Raw genomic sequence first — 17,766 nt, forward strand, 5'->3', positions numbered from 1 at the left:
ATGAAGAGTAGGCCAATAGTAGCCTGCTTGTAGAATTTGAAGGCAGTCCTTTTGGTTGAAAAGTGGCCTCCACAAGGTCCATCATGACAGGTCAGGAGGATGTCAAAGACTTCCTCCTCCCTAACACAACATCTCAAGATCTGATCTGGGCCAAGTTTAAACAGGTTGCCCCTGATCCAAGTGAACGGGGCACTCTTCCTTACAATTATGCTCTTCTCCTTTGAGGATATATGTGGAGGGAACTGTGCTGAGACCAAGTAATTTGCTATATCAGCAAACCATGGAGAGAGCGCTGAGATAGCAAACAGATGTTCATCGGGCATCTGGTCATCCACTGTTCCTTCTTCGCCTGCAGACAAGTCCAATCTAGACAAGAAGTCAGCAACAACATTTTCCTTACCTGGCTTGTCAACAATCGTCAAATCAAATTGCTGCAACAAAAGTAACCATCTAATGATATGAGTATTGACATCAGGCTTATTCATTAAATATCTAATCACAGCATGATCAGTGTGTACAAATGTTTGATAACCAGTGATATAGTGTCTGAACTTATTTAGGGAATGGACTACAGCCAGGAACTCTTTCTCGGTTACAGTATAGTTCATCTTTTCCTTGGACAGGTTTTTGCTGATGAAGTATATGGCATATGGGAGTTTCTCCTCAACTTGTCCTAAGGCTGCCCCTATGGCTTTGTTCGAGGCATCAGTGTGGATGTGGAAAGGTAGGGTCAAGTTTGGACCTCTCAACATCGGGGCGGACACCAGCTTATTTTTCAACTCATCCAGTGCCACTTGACAGTTGTCAGTCCATTTAAACTCAACATATTTTCGTAAGAGTCCAAACAAAGGCGAGGCTAGCTTACTGAAGTCTTTAATGAATCTTTGATAATATCCGGCTAAGCTTAGGAAACTTTGAACATCTCTTACCTTTTGAGGAGGTGGGACCTTTTGGATGATAGCAATTTTATTAGGGTCCACCTATAATCCTTTCCGAGAAATGGTATGACCTAGCACGGTCCCTTCAGTCATCAGGAATTCACATTTTTCAGGACTGAGGGACAGGTTCATCTCAATGCACTTGGTTAGAACTTTTCCCAGATTAGTCAATGCTTCTTGGAAGTTGGACCCATAACGAGTAAAGTCATCCATATAGATTTCTACCGAATCATGGACTAACTCAGAAAAGATGCTCAATACTGCTCTCTGGAAAGTGGCAGGGGCATTTCATAGCCCAAAGGGAAGGACTTGGTAGGCAAAGGTACCCCAAGGACAAGTGAAGGTGGTTTTATCTTGGTCTTCCAGGCTGATTTGGATCTAGTTATACCCGCTGAACCCATCTAGGAAAGAGAAGAACTTCTTCCCTGCCAGTCCATCCAACACCTGATCTATGAAAGGCAAAGGGAAATGGTCTTTCTTGGTGGCTTTGTTAAGTTCTCAGTAATCTACACAGATTCTCCACTCACCGTTCTTTTTGGGCACCAGTACTAGAGGCGAGACCCACTCACTATCGGAGATAGGATAGATGAATCCTGCATCTAATAATTTTTTCAATTCTTCTTTGACAATGTCCTTAAGGGCTGGATTCATTCTCCTCTGAGGCTGCCTGACCGGTTTACAATCTTCTTTAATGTAGATGTGATGGGTACAGACCAAAGGATGGACTTCTTTCATCTCCTTATAGCTCGAAGCGAAAGTATCTAAATGATTGTTCAGTAAGCTACACAGCTCCTTCTCCTGGGAAGGAGATAGGGAGGAGCTGATCTTTAAAGTTCTTTTAGGACCAAAGTCCACATTCTTAACTCTGGGAGAGGTTGGATCAGTCACACAGACGTCCACTAAGGTGATGGCTTGGGTATCCTTCACCAATTCCTCTAAGGGCAATGCACTGGGAGGTGGATTTTGAATCAACGTCTCAATCAGATCATCCTCGGTTTGAGGACCTCCCCTAGTGGTTTCTACTGTGCACAATGGTGCAGAGTACACCTCATCCTCATCCCCTTCTTCAAACTAGAGTGGTAAGTCATGTTCTAGCAGAGGTTGGGCAGGAGGATATAGGACCAGCTGCTTGGACATAGGCCCATTCTTGATGGTCATGCTTCCAGCTCGGCAACTGATGTAAGCATCCACAGTGGCTAACCAAGGCCTTCCCAAAATGATGGGGTATATAGCGAGCTTTGCCTTTGGCTGAAGGACCAAGAAGTCCGCAGGGTACTCCCAAGAGTCAATAGAGACCAAGACATCTTCCACAATCCCTTCGGGAGTCATGGTGGAGCGATCTGCCAACTGCAGGATTGTCGAGGTCTTCCATAAGGAATTCTGAAGGTTGAGTTTAAGCATGGTGTCCCTGGTCATCACATTAATGGCAGCCCCTAGATCAATCAAGGTATGGGGAATTATGGTGCCATTGATGTGGACATCAACTACAGGACTCCCAGGGTCCAAATACTTTGGAAAGATTACTTGCCCCAACATTAGATCGGACAGTTGTCCGATGATATTGATAGTCGAGGCATCTCTCTTTCGCCTGCCTGGGTGCCTGAAACACTTCTCCTTAATCAATTTGTTGTATATCAGTACATCTTTGATGGCTTGGAGAAGTGGTATTTTCACCATAAACTGTTTTAGTTCTCCCAGAAGTTCATTCTCCTCTGGGTTTGGTTGCGTGGTTACTGTTAGTCGCTCAGGAAAGGGTGGAATGGCTTTGGGTTCACTTTCCTGTTTCTCTTCCTCGTCCTCTGGGGGAGGAGGTTGGCGATCTAGAAGGGTCTTCCCGGATCGTAGGTTGGTCTCCTAGATCTCCACAACATAGGGAGGACATGTTGTCTCCCCAGTGTATACTTGTTGGGCCTGTCGGTTGTTGGGGTTCGGGTTCGGTTGAGCAGACACTTGGGGTTGTCTTGGAGGAGCATGAGGTAATGGTTGTGGTTGAGCCGATGGTGGAGGTAGAATGGTGGGAGGAAAGTTGTATTGGGGCCTCCACCCCAGTTGAGGTGCATTCCACTGAGGTTGTGGCTGGACATGTGAGTGAAACGAATGAGCAGTGGGTTGAGTATGGTATTGAGGTGGATAAGACCACGGAGGAGGTGCAGACCAGGAAGGATGAGCAGGGAGACCCCAAGAAGGCATGTGAGAAAATTGGTTGGGCTATAATAAGCTTGGGATGGCCCTTGCATCCCCTGCTGGTAAGGCTTCGGTCCATGCGGCCTCCTCTGGTTGAGGAAGTAGAGAGGATCGGTGGGTGCCTCAGTTCCTTGGTACATGGCTTTGAATCCGGGCAAGGTTGGGCATTGGTTTGTGGGGTGGTTCTCCTCACAAACAAAACATACCTCTACTAAGTGCAATGGAAACTCACTCTTAGGGTGCTTCCTTGTACATCTGGGACAAAAAATGGCCAAAGCCCTCTTAGCTTCCTCTTTCTTTTTTTGGATTCGGAAAGTATCAAGTTGCATGGCAATGGTCTGTCTCTTCTCACTTTTGAGGCTCTCCATCTGGTAAGAAAACTCATGCTTGGAAAAGGTAGTACTAGCTAAAAGTGGATTCCCCCTACCTCTTTTCTGGGCTGCCCTAGAGTGTTTTCTAAACATAGTCTTTATATCCTCATAAGGTAGTTGGTAAATGTCTCCTCCAGCTGGCATGTGAAGGGTATCTAGGAGGTCTTCAGGGACTCCTCAGAGCAGAACCAACTTTAGAGATTCAAGGTCAAGTGTGCACCTAGCCCGTTTATAGCTAAGTTGGAACCTTTCCTCGTAGTCTTCTAAAGACTCATCATTCCCCATGGTCATCCGAAAGATTTCTCCCTTAGTTTCCTTTAACCTACAGTAATCCCGGTATTTTTTGTTAAAGGCTTGCTGCATCTGAGCCCAAGTAGTGATACTGTTTCCAGGTAACCCCATGAACCAGCGTAATGCTCCATCCTTGAGGGTAGAGGGAAAGAGTTTCAACTTTTGCTCATCTTCTATATAGTCATAAGTTTGACAAAGGACAACAAACTCAAACAGGAAGGTATTAGGGTCTTCAGTGGTCAATCCATGGAAATGAGGTAAGGCTGAGGGACTTATGTTCTTCATTTTCATGTCCCCATTGGTCTCTCGGATGGGGAAGGTACCTTCTATTCTCTTGTCATCGTCTCTACCATTTTTGTTGTCAGCCATGGTCTCAAAAGGAATGTTTTATTGCTCTTCTTTTGTTATATGATCTTCGTATATCTCAGGAGGTTCACCTATAGGTTCTTCTGGATCACTACCACCAAAGAAGAGAGAAGGGTGACTCAGTGAAGTGGTGGGGGTGTTGGGTAGGAATTTTCTGGTATTATCTCTGTTCCTACGAGGCATGAAAGGATTTTTGGTTTTTTTTATTTTTTCTCTGCTTGTGCCTGCAAAAATGAAACAGATGGAATTGAAACTGACTAAAATCTATCTTGTAGAAATGAAAATGCGGAATTGAAATGAAAGCAGGAAAGGACTAATCTACTTTTGTTAAAATCAAATTGCGAGAATGAAATGCTAGAATACGCTTGCAGAATTGAAATTCTATTCTACGCTTGCAGAAATGAAATTGTCAAATTGAAAGGCTAATCTATGAAAGCAGGAAATGTCTAATTTACTTTTGCGGAAATGAAATTGCAGAATGGAACTGAAATAAACTACTTAGCAGAAGGTTAGAGTAGGAAAATAGAAGAAAAGCATCAATCACAAATACTCTGACGCTTCCCTAGCAATGGCGCCAAAAAGAGTGGTGAGCTCCAGTATTGCAGCAATAATGATGCAACTCCTGGGACTCCCTTCTTTAATTTTATCAACCCGGTAGTTCATAAAAAACTTGGAAGCGATGGTGCTGTATGCACAAGTACTAGCTCTTGCCGCAGCTATCACTTGGTCAGCTGGCACAAGTATGCTAGGGGCTTAAGCCAACTTATACGAGCTCTGAGAAGAAGCTTTTTAACTGATGGAAGAAAGCTAACTCAAAGAAGGCCGATCTACTTGCAGAAAGAAATTGGAAAGCTGAAAGGAAACGCAAACCCTAGCAAACCCTAATTTTACCAGCTATCCCTACCGATGCAAGAAAGAGGATGCAAGCTACTGAAATAAATTCCATTGACTTACAGGAAGGTAAATACATGTATCTAAGCTACTTCTACAGTAACATATGAAAAAAAACATCTTTTTGTATTTTTGGATAAGTTGCCAGAATTATCATGCATGTGATTTGACTGTTTTGACTGTGCAGAGGTGGGTTGGTGAGAGGAAATTCTTGGATGAGGTCGGGAAGGTTCAGAGAGGGCCTAAGGGGTCCCTAACACCCTTCCAGAGAGTTTCACAGAGTTTGGCTATCAAGAAACCTCATTCGTTAGCTTCTACAGGAAGTCTGTAGGGGTTCTATAGGATGTTTGTGATTTTTTACAGGATGTCTGGAATTTTTCTACAGGATGTTCAAAAATGGGATTTTGGAGGATGGATGGATGGAGAAAGATGAAGGAGTGGGTATGGAGGTAGGATAAGGGTTGGAGGTGGTCTAGGACTTGGTGGATGGAGTTGAGGACAGATGTAAATGGCTGGATTTGTTCAAGGAGGACTAAAGCAAGGATGCACAAAAACTAGGGTTATGTGAGCAAATGGAAAATGTAAGGCTAGAAGCTAAGCTGAGGGATGGAGTAGATGGGTTTGATGAAGTATGGGCAGGTAGAGAAGTGGTATAGGTGCTCTACAAGTCGTTTTTCCAACTGAACCAACGAAGACTTGTAAAATCAAAGACCTAGTTACGTTGACCTAATCTGATCTAGCTGTCAGTAAAGAGAATGAACAAAAGTTTGAACTGAAATGAAACCATGTATATTAACTCATGCAACTAAGCATGCAAAAGTTTGAACTTGTAACCAACTTCTACACATGAAAATCAAACACTAGCGATTGCATGGCAAAGCAAAATCAGTGTTTTTGTGGGCAGCAAGGTCACCCTGATCCCAGCTCCTGATCCCACTAAGGGAGAGGTGAAACTAGAGATGTTTGATGGCCCCTTTTCGAAGCTTTTCCATATTAACAACCTATCAACTAAATCCGAGCATCAAAATTCTTTCTAACCATTAATAGTGACCTAGTTAATCAGCAAGATTTAATCTACTTAATAGAAATAATTTTGCAAATGCATGAAGAACAAATAACAATACATAAAGGAGGCCTTAGCACTTGGGTTGGGCCCAACCCCAAGAGCTGCAAGCTCCTATAAAGAACTCAGATCTGATGCCAAGTAAAGCTGCTTCCCATTACTCAAAAATAATCATCATAAGAAAGTTTGTACAACAGTAGCTAAGAAAAACAAGCTGAAAAAGGATAGCACTATAGTGCAAATACCAACAGTTCCAGAAGTAAACTACGAAGGCTGAGGCCTTCTTATTTATACAATACGAGGGGGCTAATAGCCCTCCTAGATTCAAGGGACTCGGCTGTTCCAACTACTAGTAGACAGTCACTTTTCCCAAAGCTACTTGGCTACCTTTAGAACTCGTTTTGGTGGCCTGTTGAGCTCGGAGTTGAGGGTGGAGATTTCGAGGAAGGGTCATTTAATGCCACATAAAACCTCCCTACGAATCCTCACCTTAAGCTTGGCTGTCACTTGGGCCATAATTGCTTGGTTTTTACTCCAAAATTTGTCCAAAAAACCTAAAATGACCACGTATTAGCCTCCTTGGTAGAGTGACCACCCTTATTCATTCAAATAACATAAACATACTAGAAAAACATGCATAATCTATGAAAAATAGAGGATTGAACAAGGACAATTAGGCAAAATGAGCCCAATAAGTTACCCAATTCGGGGCTCATCAGGAACTTCAAGATCGAGCCCAACATAAAAGGAACAGTAGTTGCCTATGGTGCCGCAGGTACATCAGTAGTGGAGCAGCTGCTACGTGCAAGAATGGCCAACACCATAGTGCTGTCAGAAGGAGCGCTAACAGCGTAAAGTGAGGAGGACAGAACCATGGTGGGCAAGATCAAGGGACTTGGCCTAAACTTGGTTTCCCTTCCACGGGATACATTATATCAGCTACAGGATGGAGCAACAACAGAACTCTGCACTAGGGAAGGACGCGCAGTACAGATGCTCAGTGAACAGAGAATCAACATTGAGCAGCTTAGTCTCCAGCGTGATGAAGTGCTTGTGCAAAAGCAACAACTGGAGAAAATGGTAGAGGAAGCATGTCACCGCGTTCCAGAGCTAGAAATCATGACAGACCTACCAATTGGAGTGCGAATCCAAAAATTAGCTAGTGGATTCTGCAAGGCAAAGGAGGAAGCAACGAGGGCAGAGCTGGATCTCAACCTTCAGATTGCCGAGTTGTGATTAAAAATGCAGTCCTCTACACTCCCGAAAGTTAGGGAACAATGTGCTGGAGTTATTCAAAAAGTGTTGGAGGAAATAGGACAGGCAGTACAGAACTGCACTGTTATGTTGGAAGAATCATTCGCGGTCCTCACTTCATTACAGGAGGACCCCAACATATAGCTCCTGGAAATGGAGGCACGGGAGCTTCAAGTGCAGTATGATAGTGTGCGCGGAATGGCGTAGACAGTTGTCTTGACCCAACGGCTTGCGAAGCTACAGCAGGAAAAGGTGTTGAAGGAATAGGTGGATGCCATGCGGCAGAAAGAGGCAGTCCTTAAAGCCCACGTCCAGCCGTAGATTGATGACGCCTTCCTCATAACTATAGAAATCGAAGGAAAGCTCGCACAGATGAAGGTGATGCATGCCTTAAGACAGGGATTTTCCCCTGACAGCGAGACTTCAGCCGAGAGAGTGGGGTAGATCCAATAGACAGCAGATTAGTGCGCCACGGACCTCCTAGAAGCAAAGGAATGGTTGGAGGGGCTCCATGCCAAGATCACCGCACCAGCAGAGTGACTGAGGACGAGTCAAAATGATTGTGTTGGGGGCTTGTTGGGCATGGAATTCCCCCACAGCAGGTTTTGGGGCTCAAAGCCCAACTTTTGGTCAAAGATGTTGTAAAACTCCGCGAATTGCAGGCACGGAGCGTAAAGTGTACAATTGAGTCATAGGGTTGTCCGCCATAAACATTGTATGGTAAACTAGTGTAAAGTCGGCCTACCCATGGTCTGCGGACCATGGGATTATATAAATAGAGTGAGGCTCTAAGTTGTAAAAGGAGTTGTGGATAGAATGAGTAGTAAAGGAATGGTTCAAGCTTAGAGTAGAAATCTAAGTGTCTTGGGTTGTAGTAGTAGGAAGAGGCTCTACAGCTGAGTGCACAGAGGCCTAGTAGAGTCTGTAACTGAGTGCGCAGACCCCTGCAGCTGAGTGCACAGGGCGGAGTTGAGTCTGTAATTGGGACAGAAAGCTAATAAAGAGAAGTTTATCCTAATTCTATGTAATTGCTGTGCATTATCTTCTTTATGTTTATATTCGCTTATGTATTGTGCACATTGATATGATTGTTGATTATGTTGTAATAACCATAAATATCTCTCACACAAGTTAAGTAATCAGTTAATTAGCAAGGAACTTTGGTATTATACAGGTCACACCCCGAGTAGGGGTGCGTGGAAGCCGCACCGCAGGTTGCAAAGGGATCACAAGTGCACGCAGTGACAAGTCAGACTGCGAACCTCCAGAAGCCCATCAGACATCCCAAGGGTGTGAAAACCTAGTTCTAGCACCCTCCCATACTACTTCGGGTGAGACCTCAATCCACGCTCCACGGACTGTTGTCGAAAGGGCTAGTAGTACCAGGATTTTCTTGGCTAAATCATCTCTGAACCTGGGTCAGGCCCAACTAATCCAACACTATGAATGTAATCTAAGCATACATATACAAAACAAGGAACCTATTCCTCTAGCATTGGGCCCTAACCCAAGAGCTTCAACCCTTTGAGTCAACTCAGTGTTGGATCAAAGGAATGCTTCTCATTCTTATCAAAATGTAAAAAATACATAAGAGTTATCAGTCACAATGTCTTAGCTTGAAAATGTCTCTTGGCTACAACAAAAAAATTTGAATCTTAATGAGGACCTAGGCCTTCTTATTTATATAACTAAAGCTACTAACAACTTCCTTAAAATTAGGGAGGCATGGCTTCCAAACTCGAGATCAACTTGTCTTCAACTATCACTGGCTTGGGTGCCAATGACCTAAGTGGGCTTGGCTTCTTGTAACTCCGAGCTGATGAGATCTGGTGGAGGAATATTTGAGTGATTGAGGAGTACAGGAGGAATATCCAATCTCCTAAAATATCTCTTTCTTGTATACTTCAAGTTCTTGCACTTAAATTAGCCAAAATTGCTCCAAATCCTACAATTAATGCACATTAAGCCACATGACATAAAATCTCATCTTTACCCTTCTCACTAAGAAAAATATAATAAAATATGTAAATAAATGTGAGAAAAGTTTATTTTCATAAGCTGGAGAGTGGCATTAAGGTCCATATAATTTACCTATTGATGAGCCTCATCATCACCCCCGATTGAAAGTGTTGCTCATCCTATAAGCAACTTAATTTATGTCCATGTCTTTCATTTCTCTTGTGGCCTCTTTGACATCCCAGGTTTCTATTGATGTATTCTCCTCTTGTGGATAGAATCCTTCATGCTTCTTTATTTCCTCCCACTGCTTTCTTTCCTCTTCCTCCTTTCTTCCTTCTCAAATACCCAAGAGCATTGGTGGACTGAGTTTCAAACCAATCCAGTTGATTTTGAGTCTCTGTAGTGCCTTCTTATACAATCAGGTCCTTTCTAATGCATCCTTCATTATTTCAAGGGAATGATACTCCTTGATCCTTAGGTTGTATGGTAGGGTGCCCCATCTCCTTTGGCATGCTTATTGGCTTTAATCTGCTGGCAATCTCAAGGCGTCCTCAAAATGAGTGACTTCTTTCTCTTATGTAGCTAGGTATCTTGGTGCAAGTTGGGGATAATTGGCAATGATGTTGTGGGTGCTAACGACATCCATGGAATTGATTTGTTCTACTCTAATGCAAAGGTCCTCTTTTTCTTCTCTTTCCAACACTCTCTTTACTTCCTTAGCCTTGACCTCCTCATGAATCATCCATGATGAAAAATCCATTAGTTGTAAGTCCCCCACCTTTGCATTGGGGTCCCACACATTCAAGTATGTTAAGGCCAAGTTGTGTAAGAAAAATTCAGATATCTTGGCCTTATCCTCCAGGGAGCTTTGCTCAAAGAGCGCAATGAACTACCTATAGTCTTCGAAAGGCATAGTCCCTCATTGTGGTAGTGTCTTTATCTGAAATTGCAGCCATTGATATTTTAGGTACAAGGCATATGACTTTCGTAGCATATTGAACTAGAGTGCCTCCATAGAGAGGATTGCCATAGTGGCCGATTGGCTTTGTTTCTCCTGTACTTGCCTCCTCAGCCATGTGTTTTTAGCCTCTAATTGAAATTTCATAACTCTTTCCCTATCTCTTATCCTACTCGACTCTATGCCCATATATAGTAGCTTCTCTTCCATATGGCCCACATCCTCTACATTCTTTGATCTAGCAATTTGCGTCCAGCGATGTGTTGTTTCTCTCTCCTTCTCAAGCTCAAAGAAGAGGGATGGAAAATTTCTGTGGCATGACTCTGATATAGGGATTAATGCATGGGTGTTTGGTGATGTAGAAAACCCTCAAGGATCTTCCCGGGATCCTCGGCAGATAGTGAAATTAGCTACAGCTGTCACAAAGATACATGCATATCTATGTTTAAAAAATGAATATCAAAGCGAGAAGGAATTATTACCTCAAGTCTTAGTGTGGTGTTGCTGGAGAGCACAATGCAGCTAGGCGGAAGACCCCTGAGCCGGCTCTAGATCAAAACTTGCACATAGCAAAGACAAGCGTAATATCACAACATAAAACCTTGATAAACAAATGCATGAACATATAAAAGATATCTAGTTGCATATAACTAAGCCACTCATGCTAAAAGATATTGAATAAACATATAAACAAGTTATACTACCAACATCATGGAGTGGACAACACAACTGCAGTTCTATATTGATGTAGAAAGAGTGATTACAACCATCAGTTGCATCAGCCTTCCCTTACCCCTCCATCTCCTCTCTCTCTCCCCCTTCTTAACCTCTTCTGATGCCTTAGTCTGAGACTCTGCTCGACAGTCAAATAGGAAATCCTTTCAAATGGTTCGACCTCTTTCACAATGGCCCAAGCCTTGCATATATAACATGTAAGGTTAGGGTTTCCAAGTCCTTCATGAGTTCCATTAGGAAAAAGCAGTGATGTTTCCATGCCTTAGTGCTCTTTCCCATTTGCATACTCCATTAGGAATTAGTAATTCCCCCAAACAAGTCGAGTTCTGATGTTTCCCTACTTTTATGAGCTGACATAGGAGAGAATCTAGGGATATTTTCTCAGTCAATTTGTTCCTTTGACCCATAGAAACTAATGTAGGGTCACTAACATTGTTCCCAAGGTAACAAGTAGAGTTACCCTAGGCACTAACGCACCCTTAGGCTTGTTGAGAAGCTTTATAAAGTAGGTTGATAGTGGCTAGACAATGTTAGCTTGACATCTGGGCCTGTGAACTTGTTAGTCCCTCACTCATCATGTCTTTATCCTCTGAGCTGATGAGGAGGTCATTTTCTTGTATAACAGATGCCCCCTAAAGTGTGATATTAGAGGCTACGACAATGGCTGAAATACTTTATATTTAACTGTCCTTTTCTTTGGAAAAAAGAGAGAGAGGATAGGAGCTTTGGGCAGTACGAGAAACATGATACAACAAATATATATAAAACAACTAAAATAATATACTGAGTCGGGCATTCCCATGCTCAGTAGCTATGTCAGAGTGATTTTCTCAGAAAAGAAATATGGTGATGCTGGCCGCAAATAAGCACAATGCAAAACTTATGTCATAGTAGGATCATTCTGATGAGCTATCTCCAAAAAACAATAATTGCAAATTGGGAGAGGAAACAAGGCTGAGTGATGCAAGCCTCTACCCAAGGTCTTGATTTCTTCTTCACTAAACAACATAGATCGATACATGTGAATATAGGCATTGATTTCGAACATGCACGAAATAGTTTTATTACCAGTCAATAATGGAGACTGTTAATAGACGCGAGGATGGCCACCGATAATGGTGATGGTCTCCAAGATACACAGTTCAATCTAGCGAGTGCGAAAAATGTTTTTGTCATCGAACACTTGTAGAATTGTTTAACCAAGAGCTAATAATGAAAACCCCTAATCAAACACAAGGCGACCTGCCACTGATATCTACAAGTACCAAGGCACTAAATTGTTTCTGGGTCTTCTTCCTAGATGGAGTGTTGAAGTCGATAGGAAGAGACTTGTCGAAAGGTAGGTAATGAGGTGTCCTACATCAGTTGACACGAAACAGGATAAGAATGATTGTTTTTTTGAGGAATATTTTGAGCATTGGGTCAAAGCGAAAAAGGGCATGATGGTAAGATATGCTTGATGGTTTGGTGGAGGAAACAGAAGATAAATATTTTCCCTTGAACAATAGAAGGCACGACAACAGTTTTAACCATGCAACACTAGACTCATAAAAACCAAAGTGTATTAGGATACAGAGATGCAATAACATCGGGGTATATAGACTAAACTCATAAGATGGTAAGATTCATATTGAAAGGGCATCACAAGGAAGGTTTATCTAAGGGAGTTCCATGTTCAAGGGAGTGGCTGCTGTGTTAAGGGAAATGTTCCCCTAGGGCTTTTGGGTTGAAACCCTAGCAGACTGAAAGTTGTCTATACAGAGAAACACACATTCACACAGCCATTATGCTATTATAAGTAAATTCTATGATAAGGGGGCGTACCTTAGGTCCTACGTTTGAGAAGGTCCTTTAGGGTCCAAACCCTTCTTCAAGTTCCTCTTGCTCCTTTGTCCTACAAAACAACCAATTCCAAAGAACACAACAATATATGGACAAAACCTTACAAAGAAACCATCTTCATGTTATAAAGAAAAGGTAGTTAGTTATGAACTTTAAACAACCATTCACATATGAATTCCAACATGAATATCATAAACATAAAGAAGATTTATATCAGGAACTAAGACATGTGTTTCTTTTATTATAGACAAATAAAGTACAGAAAAGGAATAATTTCACCTGAGTCACTTTTCGCAGGATCCAAGAAACGCTTCCTTCCGGATTCGTCCAGCCTCAATCCTTTAACAAACTCCTTCCATGACTTACTCCATGATGTCACAAGTAGTGGATGAACATCAACACACAAGAAAACAAGGGCTTCCTGTACAAATGGGGGAAGTGCAGAAGGCACAAGGGTCTTTAGAGCTGGTCAAGGGAAAAATCTCAGCATAATAACCTTTCTCTTTCCTCTCTCCTCCCTTAGGCCTTCCCATTGAGGTCTTTTTATACCTCTCCCAAAGTAGTTTTTTAGTTGGGAGTTGGTTGGGAACAGTTGGGCCACAGGCACTAACAGGGGATCAGTAGGTAAAACCCGCGATCTCCGCCTGAAATTAAGGAGTTTTATATTTTTTTAAGTGTTTTAATACATATACGCGGGTTGGGTATATGCCTACCCGCGTATACACATGTTTAACTCAGGGCAATGTCGCGTATAAGGGATAAAACACTTTTTTTTAAAATTTTGGACCAGGTCTGGAAGGAGGGGTTGCCATAGGCCATGAGTGCAGCATCATAAACCATAAGAGTGAGATTTGGAGCTATAACAGATGCCCCCTAATATATGAGGTTAGAAGGGGTACATGATGGCCGAAATGTATTAAGTAAGTACATGGAAAGGAAATCTATCAAAAACCGAGAAGGACTTCAACAGAATTCAGCCTGCCAAGCCACAAAAGGAGATCAGAAAGAAACACTGTCTGAGGCGGGCATACCCATGCTCAGAAAAAGTAAAGCATGTTCGCATATCAAATACAAGTGGATCCACTAAGTATACAAGTATACATGACTGGAAAATACATAATGGATCATCTGATCATGATCAAACAAGTACATGTCTGAATATCACATATAAGACTGTCAATGATGCTGAAGGATGTAACAGATCACTGATATCAACGACTGATCCCAAAAGGTACCAACTGAACATGATGGAATAGGATGGTACTACACTGCAAAGTCAGGTGCCATCATATAGAATGTCGCCATGACTGACTGCAACATATAAGGTGGAGTGGTATCAACTAGCAGCAACAAGAGCAACTGTCAGGTGAACCAATGAATGTTGATACAACCTGAGGTCTTCACCGACCACCGTGGTACATTTCTACACCATGGGAATAAATGATCTGAAGTCAACCATGTGAGAAATCGTTTGATTACCGGTCATTGATGTATACCATTAACAAACACGAGACTACTCACCAATAATGATAATGAGTGTCAAGGTACCTAGTACAATCTAACAAGTGTGAATAGATGAGCTAGAGTCGAACACCTGTAAGAATCTATCGATAAGGAGACAATGATGGTTTCCCACTGTCGATAGCAAAGGATCTACCACTAATGACTGCAAACCCCAAGGTATTTCCAAATGGACTCTAAATCTTTTCCCCAGAGCAATGAGTCTGAGTCGATAGGGAAAGATCCGCTAGAAGGAAGGAATTAAGGCATCCTTCATCAATCTAGTGCAAGTGTAACCCGTAGGCCAATAATGTGGAAGGAATCGAACGAAAGAGATGTAGTAACCCAACCGAGGTACGTTTCCGGCGTACACAAGATGTGGCTAGCACAGGATAGAAACCCTCTGAACCAACCAATAATGAAAGCTGACATAGAGGCGAGGTATCCACCAATAGGGTCAAATGGAAACCAAGGTACTACACGAATCCCAATGTGTGATAATGTAAGCTGATGTCGAACACAAGGGAAACCACTCAGTCAAAGACCCATGATACTGATCGATGTTGAGCACAAGGTGACCTATCAATAATGAAAATAGAGCCAGGGTGCAACTCTAGGCCTGTCCTCAGAGCAAGGTGTCATCGTCGATAAGGACAAGACCCGACAGCAAGAAGTCAATGGAGACCTTCTCAAACCGGCATGAGTAAAGGACCAATATAGCTGATGTGATGATAGACATGATACTGAAAACCAGGGATGGCCGACTGAAAAATGAGTCAAGAGACACCGCAGAGAGGCCGACTCAGGCTAACTTCCCTTGAACAAAAGCACGACTCAATGTGACTATGTGGCAGCATATGATGACTTTGTATAAGTTCGTCATGTAGGAGGCACGAACGAACCCTCCATATGATTGGAAGAGATAACCAATCTGGGGAGAACTGACTCAATAACAAGGTTACGACATACCTAAGTCAAACTAAATCTCGCCCAAATGGAGGAGAATTTGCTTTGAGTGCTTTGTTCAAGGGCGACATGACTGACTCTAGCTGCCAACAATAAACGGAAATACTGTCCCGTTCCCGCTCTTTTTGGAATATTTATTTTTTGTCTTTTTCTGTTAAGCTTGAAAAATAATAAAATAATGCTATGGTATAGTGGAAAGAACGAGTGTCGATGAAACAGATGATCTAGTTCCTGGGAATGGAACATTCCTATGCTCAATGCAGGGAGGTGAAAACTGGTTAGTGACACTCAAAGGTGCGTTCCTTCCATGGGTCAAGGTGTGTCAAGCTGCAGAAGTCAAAGGTATGCAAGGTTGATTTTGCAGTCATCATGGTCAAAAGTTGGCTTAAACATGAGTCCAAGTGAAGCCGGCTCTAGGCCAAAAGGTGGAAGTGGTCAACATGCAATGCAGTAGTACAACTCAACACAAAGGAGCCTCTAGGGTATAAGGCCAGAAAAAAGTGAAGAAGCTAAGACGAATGAGTATTCAACGCATAAGTAATGGCGGGACTACAGAGGAATCCCGAGCCTACTCAAATCAGAGCAGCATGGGCAACAAATGTCAGTGAGGTGCTAACTACAATGCCCATGTAAAGGATGGCTCTACCATCGTGTCATGATTTAAAGAATCGGCGAGTGAAGATGGCTTACGAACCACAGCACGATGGGGTCGACCTTATGGCAGATGTATCGGAAAATGGAGGCTAGTATGCATAATGCAACGGAAAAATGGTGTTCCTAACCTATATCCTAGTGAGAAAACGATACCTGCCATGACGGGTCAGTAGTCATGGAACCGTCTCGAAACTGTCGAAAAAACGTCCAAAATTTCCTGAAAAACAAACCATTCTCGACATTCCAAGCTCCCAAGTTAAAAGTCACATGAGGCCAAACAAATTAAAATTTTGAAAAAAAATTTCATTTTCAAAACCTATAAAAGGGATTTTGGACTCACCATTTTTACCATTTGAGTTTGAGAGCAAAGAGTTGGAGCAAAAGGAGCAAACTTCCCGTACGCCAAATTCAACCGTTCAAACTCTTCAAAAACCTCCAGGTAACTCTTATACTTAGCTTGCAATTGATTGTGACTGGTTTTAAGATTTTTAATTGATGTTTCACCGTTGAATTTTTTGCCAAAAATTTCACCGCGACATATACGCGGGTTGGTAATATGAAACCCGCGTATACGCCACGAACATTTTTAACCAAAAAACTAATGGTTGAAAAACATTTTTTGCTCAGAATGTCGGTCACCTGCCGAGAAAGAGAGCATGCAGCGGTGGATAATGAAGTCATGAACGATCCTGATGCTTTGGAAGCCCTACGGGGATGTGGTTTGCTTAAATTATTCAAACTACCGAATATGAAAGCAAACACACGTTTGCTTGAGATGCTCATTGATTATTGGGATGTCGAGGAGGATTCCTTTATGATTGACCAAATGCCACTCAGGATAGAAGTGGAGGATATCTATTTTATCACGGGCCTTTCCCGAAGGGGAGAGGTAGTACATTACCGGGGCAGGAGACGGAGCAGTCTCACGATCGAGGACTACGTACATATATATTGCCCGAGACATCCCAAGAAGGTTGGGAGCCAAATTTCCATCACACATGTGGCAAGTTTATCACTGAGGATAATCCTGTTCACCATAGCTCGAGTGAACGGATCAGCCTCTCTGCATCAGGCATCACGACTAACCATGAGTGTTGCAGTTGACTGTCTCACCACTGTGTTTGACTGGTGTACTCCTCTTCTGGCCAACATGAAGAGCCATCTCACTTCTATCAAGAAGGGACTGACCAAAAACTTTGGATATGGGACTATCTTGTGTTCTTTCTTTTTCGAGAAGGTTCCCGCACTCCGCCCCAGGGTAGAAGTTTCCATCAGCACCCCACGAGATCCACGCATGGGCCGGTGGGTTGACCTGATGAAATGTCTGGGGGGTGGGGAGGTCCCAAGGACTGCCTTTGATGATGACTTCTTCACCTGGTGGGATCGGCAGATCATCGCTGTAGATGACTACCCCTATGCTGGGTTGGATTTCCGAGGAGATCCTGATCTAGCATTACGGCCAAACGCAGCATGGGGCGACATTGGTAAGAATTTTTTGATTTTTTGATTTTTTTTTGATTTTTCAAATATAATGATGCATTTTGAAAAATATTTTTGATGGGATTCAAATGACTAATATGATGATCATGTTCCAGATATTGGGCTGGTACAAACAGATGGGTTCCCATGGCATGGACGGTGCGGCTGAGGAGCCGAAGAGGCAGCTCTTGGTATAGAATGAACTATACATAACGTCTAGCGACACTTGGCGAGAATGAGCTGCCGAGTACCGATGGTTGCCATAGAGGATCTTCCTGAGGATATGCAGCATCATGTGGTTGGCATGCCATGTGA

This window comes from Pinus tabuliformis, chromosome 6 (assembly GCF_031772625.1).
Source record: "Pinus tabuliformis cultivar Carrire ecotype Pingquan chromosome 6, CPIR1, whole genome shotgun sequence".
Classification (NCBI taxonomy): Eukaryota; Viridiplantae; Streptophyta; class Pinopsida; order Pinales; family Pinaceae; genus Pinus; species Pinus tabuliformis.